At 43.8% G+C, this 11,951-nt stretch overlaps 1 protein-coding gene across 4 annotated transcripts in view; it reads right to left on the reverse strand.

Annotated features, from left to right (window-relative positions):
• Window positions 1-11,951, reverse strand: part of VGLL4 (vestigial like family member 4) — a 155,327-nt gene that overhangs the window by 142,115 nt on the left and 1,261 nt on the right. Inside the window, exon 1 of one of the 4 annotated variants that reach the window (XM_019808806.2) lies at window positions 11,890-11,951. The exons of the other annotated variants lie outside the window; for them this stretch is intronic. The gene's annotated coding sequence lies outside the window, so the exon portion shown is untranslated. The remainder of the gene's footprint in view (window positions 1-11,889) is intronic. 4 annotated transcript variants of the gene reach the window in all.

The raw sequence follows: 11,951 nt of genomic DNA on the forward strand, positions 1-11,951 counted from the left end.
CCCATAACGCCAGGATCACACCCTGAGCCAAAGGCAGACGCTTAACCGCTGTGCCACCCAGGCGCCCCGGCCATTCTTTTAACTTGAAACATCTCTTAGGGAAAACTTAGGAAAATAATGGATAAATGCACTAAGTACCAAAACAGTGATATAAAAAATTACTATAGAAATACAGATGAATTCTGGGGCGCCTAGGTGGCTCAGTCGTTAAGTGTCTGCCTTCGGCTCAGGGCGTGATCCTGGCATTATGGGATCGAGCCCCACATCAGGCTCCTCTGCTGAAAGCCTGCTTCTTCCTCTCCCATTCCCCCTGCTTGTGTTCCCTCTCCTCCTGGCTGTCTCTCTCTCTGTCAAATGAATAAATAAAAATCTTCAAANAAAAAAAAAAAAAAAAAAAAGAAATACAGATGAATTCTGAAAGACGTTATGGAGAAAACAGAACCATGACCTGAGCCTCTGAAGAATGGATATGTAAGTTCTTCCAGAATGGAAGAACAAAAGAAGAATCTATTCAGGAACACGTTGCCCAAATTGGCTAGAAGACAAGAGTAAAACGGGGATAGGAAGTAAGAGACAGGAATGGGAGTTTTGGTGGGGCCACATGATGGAAGGTCTGAGAACTTGGGTTTGATCCTGTATGCACTGGGAGCGACTGAAATCTCAGCAGAGAACTAGCTTGGTCATCACTGTGTTCTATGAAAATTATTCTGGTAGCACCATGTAGTCCCATTCTACAGAACAGGAACCAAACACAGGGTAAACAACTGGAAAGATACAGCTATGCAGCATGCAGAAGGTAACGAGGGGTGCTGTTATGGGAGCTGTGGGGACAGAAAACCAGAGACAGACTGACAGGTCTCAAAATGTGAGAGGAGACAAAGACAAATACTGGAGAGTCTCTCCAATGTGTAATCTAGAAAACAGATTCGGAGCCAGAGAACAGTTTGGTGGTTGCAGGGGGAGGGGAGAGGGGATAGGTGAAGGGGGTTGAAAAATAAGTAAATAAATTGCTGAGCAATACCAGAAATGGGGGGGAGTGCAGAGAGGAGGGGAGGAAAGGAAGATGTGAGGGGAAAGTCAAAGCAGGCTGTCAGTGAGGGCAGCAACGCCATCAACCAGAGTTCGTCTTGTTTTTCAGAGACAAGGGAAAATGAGTATATCAGAAGAACAAAAGATAAATAAATCAATTAATTAATGACAATTCACATTCCTAATCTTCTTGGTAAAATAGAAAAGATCATCTCCTGAGAGTAAGAATTTTTGAATTTGTTCAAAGGTGGAGAAAGCAAAGAAAGGTTTGAACAGAAAGCCAGGAAAAGGTTTGCTGAACTCACAAGAACTTAGCTATATTCTCTTCACCTGAGCCAGTTTTCTATTCAGGCAGGAACTGGGCTTAAAGTATTTTATTTTGATTAAGTAAATGCTGATAAACATTCTACTCCACATTACAGTACTTAGACTCAAATTCCTTAATTTCCCTGTGAAGTTGAAGGACCAGGCTTTTGAAGGACACACCCTTCCCAATCACACAGTCTTTAACTCTCCTCTCACATGGTGAAAATTCTTTTTTTTTTTTTTAAAGATTTTATTTATTTACTTGACAGAGATAGAGACAGCCAGCGAGAGGGGGAACACAAGCAGGGGGAGTGGGAGAGGAAGAAGCAGGCTCATAGCACAGGAGCCTGATGGGGCTCGATCCCATAACGTCGGGATCACGCCCTGAGCCGAAGGCAGACGCTTAACCGCTGTGCCACCCAGGCGCCCCATCACATGGTGAAAATTCTTAACCCAAACAGACACCCATTAACACATGCCTTAAGTTATGCAAATTACAGACAGAAGTTCCGCATAGAAGCAAAATATCAAAGCATAAAAACACCAAATAACACAAAGAAGGAGATGCAGAATTCTAGCATCGTAGGAGATTACATATTTAAATTTATTCAGATACCATGAAATCCAAACCATCAAGCAACTTAACGTTCAAAGTAGGCAGATAAGAGATGAGGTGTTTAAGGTTCACCTACAAGGCACCTGCCATCTGCTGCCGCTTATTAATGAAACCAACCGATTTTTATTACACAGCATATTATCCTGGGTTCAGGGAAGTACTCAGGAGAAGTAAAAGAGAAATAGTCAAGATACGATCAGTGGACCTGAGTATAAGGAATAGGTTAACAAATTTTTTTTAAAGGAATGGGGTAACAGACAAATTTAAAAGAGAATAAAAGAAGATATAGTTTAAAACCAACGTGTGTATTGTGCAATAATAGGTCAGTGTCAGCTGAAGTGTATGCCTTGTGAACATCTATTCTTTGCTTCGTGCGGGCATGTGTGCGCTTCAAAAAGCCACTTCAAAGATCTCCTTCCCTAGTTTCTCTCCCTCAGGCTGTCAGGCTCCTCTCCGACCTCTCTTACTCACCTGGATCACACTGTCGAAATATTTCCTGGGTGCAAGGACCCTGTCCTATCCTTACACGTACAGTCACGTTGGATCAAAAAAAGCCTGAAAGTGCAGAGACAGGAATGAAAACCCAAGACGGGGAAACTGAGACCACTGTAGTCAGAATGGAGAGTCCTGGTTAAGAAGCAGAAGCTAAGTTTGGGTGAGCACGATGCGGGCGGCTGGAGGACCCAGTGGAAGCCTAGCCGGACAGGTTTACACTGAACGCTGAACGTAGTAGGCAACAGGCAGCTATTACTAGTCCCTGAGCAGGCTGGTGATCTGATGTCAATGAGATTTTCATTTAGCAGTTCTAGAGAAGATGGTTTGACTTGATAGAGTGAAGTGAGAAGTCACTAGAAGCAGATCATCTAGAAGGCTTCTATAGGAACCAGGTGTGAGATAAGGACAGTAGGGGCTGGTTCAATAGATAACAGGTGGAAGATGAAGACCACAGACTATCAAGCCACAAAAGACCTAAGCAAATACCGGTGGAAGAGAACAGTAATAAAAAAATTGTAATTTTTAAAACCCCTATGAAAAAAAACTTATGGGTTTTACAGCTCATACAATATTCACAACAACCCCCCCCCCAAAAAAAAAAACCAATGAAACACGTTAGTAAAGTTGCGGGTGTTGGGGGGGAGAGAATGGTTATGGTATTTGATGGAGGGTCACACCACACTGAGAGGCAAATTAGCAGAGTGGTTATTTAAGAGGGTGATCTTTAGACACCAATTCGTCTGGGTTTGAATTGGGCTCAGCCACTTCTTATCGGTGTGTCCCTGGAAAATGACTTTACCTCTGTGTGTCTGTTTCTGTAAAATGGGGATATGAATTCCTATTACCTCCCTCATAGGGTGTTATGAGAAGCGGATGGGCTTTATATGTATTAAAATATTTGTCAAAATTTTTGCACACATATTAAATACATTACAAATGATGACGGTAAATGTTTTGAAAAAGGGTAATGACCACTACTTTACAGTGATGTCTCTAAGATGAATGAAACCTGAGAGCTCAAGGCTCCTCGAATTAGTCTTGCAAAGGGAGGAAGGGAGGAGACAAAGAGCATTTGCAAAACATCCAAGACAGACCCAAGCTGGGCTTGGAGATGTGGAGGGAATGACCTCAGCACAGGGAACACAGGAGAGCCAGGGAAGTGGGCAAGGGCAGATCAGCATGCCCTATAGGGCATGACAAAGCTGAGACTTTATTCTCAGTGCAAGGCCCCTGAAACGTCTGAATGGTTTTATGCAGGGGAGAGAGATGCCTGGTTTACTGCATATCCTTCATGAATCATAAATCACCCACTACCTTTTGCCAAAGATTATGCAGCATCCAGAAAATAAAGCCAAGTACATCCCAGTAGCATGTTCTCCTTTCTGTGATGTTTTCACATTATAATATCATGATAACCAAAAATACAATCACTTGAAATGCTCACACCTGAAACATAACACCATTCAAGTGAGAAGTGGTTTTGGAAAAAGACATCATGTGCATCTATAAAGGTGTTCTCTCCGCAACCCATTCCCAGTCCATCCATTCACCTTCCCTGGGGATTACTGACAAATATGACCATAAATCATCATGAACAGAACATACATTTTATTTTGTTTTGCAAGCAATGGTCAGTATTTTCTCTGCCAGCCCAGATTCTTTTCTTCAAACTCCCTTGTTGCCAATACTAATGTTCCTACAAATAGCTTACGGTGGAGAACTAGAGAATAAGGGATCAATCCTAAAGCTACTAAAACTTAGGGACATTCAGGGCTAATGACAAGCTCAACTATAAGTCTGAATGCCATTATTTTGGACTTCCACAAAGAACTGTCCCTTTTCGATCAACAAGAGGACAAAAACACCTGTCTTGGAAATAGAATCGCAGGGTGTATTCGATTTTTTTTTTTTTCAGGCAAGAGAACAGAATTTCAAGACATGTCATGGAAGTGTTCTAAGGAGATTTCCCAGGTGAAAGCTACAGCACCAGGCCTGCCTCACTCCATGTCTCTGCCAGGAATGGTGGCCTAATTACAGTATAATTTAGGAAAGACTATGAGAACATGAGCAACTGTCCAAGCAAGGGCTGGAAACTGGTGGGGGGGGAGGAGCACATTCAAACCTCCTGATGTTCCTGCCACACTGTCACTTGGCCAAAACACACAAACAGGAAGACATTACGATCCTGAGATACTAATGGCATCTCCAGCTTCCAGATGCACACTAGTCAGTATCTCTAATTCCTGTTGGCCCTGTTCCATCCCTCTACCCCCTGCAATCACGGCCACTTCCTGGGATAATCTAAACCAGCCTCAGCTAAGAAAGCACAACTGGAGGACAAGCTTACAAGTAGGAACTCTCACACCATAGCAGGAGGTATAATGACCCCTTCGGCCATCAAGAATTTAGAGGCTTCCACTCGGCACCTCCTATTTCTATTAAAACTATATACAAAAAAAACCCTATATACGCATGTTACAGAAAAGGGAAAGGAAGCTCACTGCCCCGAAGTAACTTACACCAAATATGTATCACACTGTGGTCAATTTGGCCAGCCGTCCATCGCTGTGAGAAGGACAAACAACTGAAATAAAATTTCAGACCAAATCATCACCAGATTCTGGAAGCCACATGGAAGGATAGCTTTGGGCACGTGCATCAAGGAGACGAGCATTACCCTCCTAGCTGTTTTCTTCTCCATGGTGTGCCTAGTTGATGCCCCCACTAACTTCTTGCAACACACATTCTTCCCATTAACATCCAATTCTCAGTCCATCCCTCTATGTTCTTGCTGAAAATATCTCTTATTTTTGTGATCCTTTTTTTCTTTTCACACTTCACCATCTGTTAAATCAATGGAGCCAGGACTTGAGCCCCACTTTAACACTTTCACTCATTCGGTCAACAATCACTGCTTTGTTCTAGGCTTTGCTCTACAAGCCTAACACTGATTGTATGGGCCAGTCATTTAACCTCTCCAGGCCCATGGTCGCTCACCTAAAGAAAATCACAGTAACGTTGCTCACGCCATACAGTCATACAACGTAACTGAAAGTGCCTTGTAAACTCAAGTGAGAAACACACACAAAAGGCTGGACAACACATGCTTTTCCAAAACACACTCACAGAAATTACTTCATTGGATTCTCACTGTAAGCTGGCCAAACAGGGTTATTAATATTCTTCTGCAGATGAAAAACCAAGGTGACGAGAATATAAGTGAATTCCTAAAGAAGCTAAGACTAGAATCCAAGTCCCCTGACTCACCATCCAGTGCTATTTTTACTATACTTAAGCTGATTTTCATAAAGACTTTTGGAGGAAAGCAGTTATTTATTTCTAGTTTTATTAAGTTATACCTCCCTCCCCCCAAAAAACCTTTCCATCACCAACCAAGGCAAGACTTCTAGTCTGTGTTCTTTCCTCTATACCTTCACATACATCAGGCAATAACTTCACAGTTTCTAAAGTGAGCAAAGGGAAACAAACCCTCTCTCTTACAAATGAGAAAACGATGCCATATTTTACTTTCTTTGAATAGAGACAGGCATGGAGTCATATGAATGGTAACCAAGCCAGGTGAGAAAATGCTCAGTCAGCTGGTTCTGAGAGCAGAGCAAGCGACACACCGGCAGTACCCGGCTCTGCAGCCACACAGCAACTACCCTCAAGGCTTCGGGCTCCACGAACGGGTTCAGTATTAGGAAGGATGGTTTTGCCTTCGTCGTGCTCAAGGACACCTGCTGTGGAGTTCCGATGGATAACTGGTATGGGTGAGTGAATGCTCTTTTCAAATTTTCACCTGATTTGTATTTCTCACAACCTTATATTGTACACCACATTACTAAATAGAAGCCAGCCCTTGTTCAAAATACTCTTCCAAGAGTCATACTGTCAGGATGCCTGGGTGGCTCCGTTGGTTAAGTGTCTGCCTTCGGCTCAGGTCATGATCCCAGGGTCCTGGGATCGAGTCCCTTGTCAGGCTCCCTGCTCAGTGGGGAGCCTGCTTCTTCCTCTCCCTCTGCCTGCCGCTCCCCCTGTTCATGCACACGCTCTCTCTCTGACAAATAAATAAATCTTTAAAAACAAAACAAAACAAAACAAAAAAAAACCAGTCACACTGCCAAAGAAAGAGCATGAACAGATGGATCCTTTGCTAGGCCAGTGTTCCTTACCTAGGCATACCATTGGTGTGAATAATGGACCCATACTGCCATATTGTACAGCACCCCACCAAGTACCATGCTGGGGTCTGGCCAGCTTCCACTTACATCCAATTCCTCACTTCTACACATAGCCACACTTGAAAATTTATTTCAAGGCCAAATGTATTAAATCTGAACAACAGACCTACATGTTCTATGCTTATTTCCAGAGAATTGAAAAAATGTGTGTATAACATCCCTAATTAGGCTACTGTTAGGTGTTTGCCAACCTCAAGCATAAGCCCCAGAATAAGAGTCAGCTGATGGCAATCCTTCCAGTGTCCTAGAAAACTACAAAACTTAGTAAGTTGGGACAGTTTTGCACCCTTTCCATAATATCACGCCTCTCCTATGTAAGCTCTGCGGGAAGCAGTCTGTGGGTTGGGCAGCCATCCGCCTCTTCTCCTCCAAAGTGGGATTCATTAGATGTTGGAACAAGGTAACCTCAGGTGCCTGCCATCAACTCGGCTCTGCCTACTGCTGGTCTCCACCTCCCATCATCTCAATAGAGACTGCGATCCCAGGCAGCTCGGGCTGAATAAAGGGTACCATCCTAGAGGGAACTCCTGAACTCAACTCAACCACTTCAGGTTTTCTGATGCTAACATGGCCCAAGGCTTGACTCTATGGACCTCCATAACCACCCCTCCCACGGGGTTGTGTGTGTTAGGGATATGATATTTAGTCGTCTTGATGACCCTGGCAACGGGAGCTGCCAAGCAGTGCTCCCATGCAGTAACTAAATCCTCAGGTCCTGTAATACAGTTTGGTATCAGTGTCAGCCCTGCACCTGCACAGACAGTATGAAAGCTGACCATGTGCCAGTTGAGAGCCATGTATATGAGCCCAGTGCTGCAAAACTAAACTTAGGTTACAGCATATTTCCTGACCTTTTATGTGAGGCTGCCTAGTGCTAGGGAAAATTCTCACTGCTGGCTGAAGTTTACCCATCTCCCCAAAAGGTCCCCCTGGAAACTGTATGGTGGGCCTGCACTAACACCACTGTGTCTAAGAAAAAGAAAATAAAATTCAAGTCTGGACTTTTTTAGCAGACTACCAATTCCCACCATTTCTCGACACTGTTGTCAAATAAAAATGAATTATCCTTTTCTTTCTCGTGTTTAAGCTGTTGTTAATCTGTCTCTTCATTTCCAAGACCTCAGGCTCCTACAGCACACTGCATAGGAAATAAGGAAAACTCGCTGGCGTTTTTAGTTTACTCTGGATATGCTTCCTCTTGCCATTTCTTTTATTTGGATACTTAGAATTTCCTATTCACAAGTCCTAAGGTGCCCATCCTCTCAGGGACCTGTTTTGTTTCTGGGGGGTTTTGTTTCTTTTGTTTTTTTAAAGTAGTGGAGCCCAGCCTGGGGCCCAAACTCACAACCCTGAGATCAAGACCTGAGCTGAGATCAAGAGTCAGATGCTTAACAGACTGAGCCACCCAGGTGTCCACCTCAGGGACTTTTACCCCCAAGAATGAGAGACATGAATTTGCATCAAAATCCAAGGTGGCAAACTTCCCATAATACCAAAGTCTAACTGTCCATTGTTCTAAAATCTTAACTCAGCCTATTAAAGCCTAGATAAAGCCTTCTAATCCATGACACATTATACCATTAGGAAGCACTCTAGTTATCAGCATCAGTATGTATGCTCAATTCTCATTATTCACAGCAGTCATGCTCTCTAAAGTCTCCAAGAACACTGAGTTAGTCAACACTGAGCCATTGCTCCTAGGAAAACACACAGTTAGGTTCCTTTGAGCCACTGGTTACATTGTTGTCAACTGATCAATACATAACCTTGTTTTAATAGTGCTTCTGTTTAAAGACACGTTATGTGATATCTATTACTGATTCATTCACATTGAGTTCATGGCCAATAGCACAATTAATTCATGCTGAATGAAGCTTATCTAATGCACATATTTTCTCCACCTATTTTTTCCAAAAGGCACATGACAGCCTCTTGCTCTTGGGAACACTTTGCTGGGGGGCCACTGTAAACACCAAAACCAATGAAAAGCCCCCACATGAGAACAGGTAGTCCAGTGTGAGAGCTGAAACAAGAAGTCAGAGTCTTGCCTTATCTGACCTCACCTGGGACGTGCGCACCTGGGGAAACTCAGATTTTTCACCACTCTGTGCATGTGCAGGGATGATGGAGAAAGTCCTGCAAGTTCGGATTCGGGCTTCCAAATACATGTTAGGAAGCAGATGAAGTCAGAAATCCAAGGATGGGCTGTATCTCGTTATCAGACCCGAAGCGTGGGACACAGTGCATTCTACAAGGTTTTCCTCCTTTGCAAAGGTGCTGTCATACTGCGTCCCAGGTAGCAAGAATTTTTCTGGTTTCAGCACCTCCCACTTATGCTCCTGCCTCTCTCGCCTTGGCAGTTTATAATCTCAAGATTTGGCAGCCCAATTTCTTTCTTTTTTTCCTTTCGTTTTAAGATTTTATTTATTGGGGCGCCTGGGTGGCACAGCGGTTAAGCGTCTGCCTTCAGCTCAGGGCGTGATCCCGGCGTTATGGGATCGAGGCCCCACATCAGGCTCCTCCGCTATGAGCTTGCTTCTTCCTCTCCCACTCCCCTGCTTGTGTTCCCTCTCTCGCTGGCTGTCTCTATCTCTGTCAAATAAATAAATAAAAATCTTTAAAAAAAAAGATTTTATTTATTTATTTATTTGTCAGAGAAAACACAAGCAGGGGGAGCAGCAGGCAGAGGGAGAGAAGCAGTCTCCCCATAAGGAGGCTGATGCAGGACTTGATCCCAGGACCCTGGGATCATGACCCGAGCTGAAGGCAGACGCTTAACTGACTGAGCCACTCAGGCGTCCCATTGGCAGTCCAATTTCTAAGCAGTTGCTGTTGCTGTAGTTGTTTTAATGTGGTCAGATTCTAAATGGCTACAGAATGTTGGCGGCATTCCCTTTTCTCTCCTATTAGGCTCTCACATATCGACTTCATTACCTTTAGATGGGCTCCCTAAAACAATCACAAATGAGCTTTGGTTATGCACAAACTTGACACACAAAAACTTTCTCTCTCACCAGGTTCTGCAACAGCTTATCTAACACAGGCCAAAAACCAGACTTGATATGTTAAGATCGCTACAGTGTCATAATTTTTGTTACATTAAAATTTTCCCAATGTATGTGACTTTTACCTCCTGAATTTACAACTCTTATTATTTTATGAAGTCATATTCAAAGTTGCAAAGCAATTTTTATGATGGTTATTTTACTTACCTTTTTACTAAGGCAAACTAGAACCCCCACAGCAAAACCACCCAGGAAAGATACTGAGAAAAGACACAAAGTAAAATCTTTCTTGGGATTTGTTTTGGCAACCACAAAGGTTCGTAACAAGGCCGGCTCCATAAGCAGTTAAAAGGAATTTCCCTTACAGCACTCTTGTCAAACAGAACATCTGAAAGTGAAAGTTTTGATTTCATGATGATCCTGTAAGAAGTGTTAAAATCTTCAGGTAAACTCACAGTTCTAGCTCAGTTGGGGAAAGTGGTAACGACTGTCATTAAGAAGCTCTCTCAAATCTTCAAAGACTTTTATAATAACATAATACAAACTACTCTTCAAAGCACATTATTCCCTGTAATTCCTGAACTTCTGTGATGTACTGGGAACAGATATTATTATCGTCTTACAGAGGAAAATGAAACACAAAGGTTAATCAGAAGTAACTTCTTCTGGTCACAAACTCAGTAGATGACAGAGATTGGACTTAAAGTCAAGTCTCCAGAAATAAGCCAGAGCTGTTTTTACTACAACATTCACAGTTTTGGAATGTAGTCCATGGTTATTTATAGCAGAATTATCTTCTTAATTGTATTGTGTTTGGTCAACATAAAAATTAGTTTGCATTCTCTTCCAAATGGAAAGCAAAACCAAGCTGCCCCAAAGTGTGACAAAAACAGTGGCAGGAGAAATCAGCCTGGGATTAAAGCTGCACGAAAATTAAATAACATTTGAAGGGTTTACATCATTTCTACCATGGGGGAGATGATTTTCAGCCAGATGCAACAGGAAACACAAAGAATAAAAACAACCAACCAATCAACCAACACAAAACTGTGTCTTTAGTATAAGACAACAAACTTAAGTATTTTTAAACGCATTATTTAAAATTAAGGCATTGAGATTTAGAGATGATAAATAACTTGTTCCAAGAGCGTGCCATCGGTACAGCCTTAAGGCACTGACCCCAAAGCTCTCTTTCAACTACCCACGCTACTCCTCACAGTCATGCGCGGCAAGGAGGAAACAATGAGCATTACAAGTTAGTGGACTAAGTTTGGTATGCTAAAATGGTATGCAAAACTGACCTTCAAATACTAATAGGAAAACTATCGTTCCTTGGTTTTGTCTTTTAATGTTCAGAGGAAACAAATGCAAGCCTTCATTCTCCTCAAAGTAGGCTTGGCTTTAGAAAAAGATTTGCAAAATCTACAAACTGGATGATAGTACTTTTAAAACAGAGGGAGCAACCCGCTGCGATAAAAACTAGAAGAGCCGTCTCCACCCCCGGCCCCCGGGCTGCTGGTTCTTATTAACCACAGAGAAGGAAATACGACCAGCAAACCTACAGCACCAATGATCAAAGTGAAACAGATTTTTTTAATCATCTAGCTTAAACAGACGAATATATGCCGGTAAAGTGCATAAAGACTAAGTTAATAGCCCCAGCAAGTACTGTCATCCTAACCTAAGACATTTCAATGTCTCAGTGTCAGGAATCAAAGGAGACTTTAAGCAAAGCAAAAACTGGAAAAAAAAAAAAAAAAAAAAGACCTTTGCGTTTCGGCGAGGCCTGCACTCGGTGCTGGAAGAGCGTGCCGTTTTGTTTTGGGGAGGGGCAGGGAGTATAGGAAGAAAGAGAGACCCGTCCCAGCTGCCCATCCTCAGCCCCTTCCCGCAGTCCTGCACCCAACCCTCCTTTGACGCCGGCCAGGACCAAGGCTCTACAGGGCGCCGGGCCTCCCTCCCGCCGCGTGCCTCGCACTCCCAGGACGCCTTCCTCGCGGGACGCCCCCCCCCAACGGAGCCGGACCTCCCTTCGAGAGCCCTGGAGCTTCGGCTCCCAGCGGGAGCCTCAAGTTGCCCCGCGAGAACCAGCCGCCTCCTCCCACCAGGAGGACGCCCTCAGTCCTGCTCCGAGTCAGCCCACCGGAGTTTCCCGGCAGGCCAGCCCTCGCGGGCCCGGTTCTCCGGCACTCACCGCCCGGCGGCTCTGAGCTCGCCCGCCTCGAGCCGGCCGGGCCCCGTGGGGGGCGGGGCGGA

Source organism: Ailuropoda melanoleuca, chromosome 4 (assembly GCF_002007445.2).
Source record: "Ailuropoda melanoleuca isolate Jingjing chromosome 4, ASM200744v2, whole genome shotgun sequence".
NCBI lineage: Eukaryota > Metazoa > Chordata > Mammalia > Carnivora > Ursidae > Ailuropoda > Ailuropoda melanoleuca.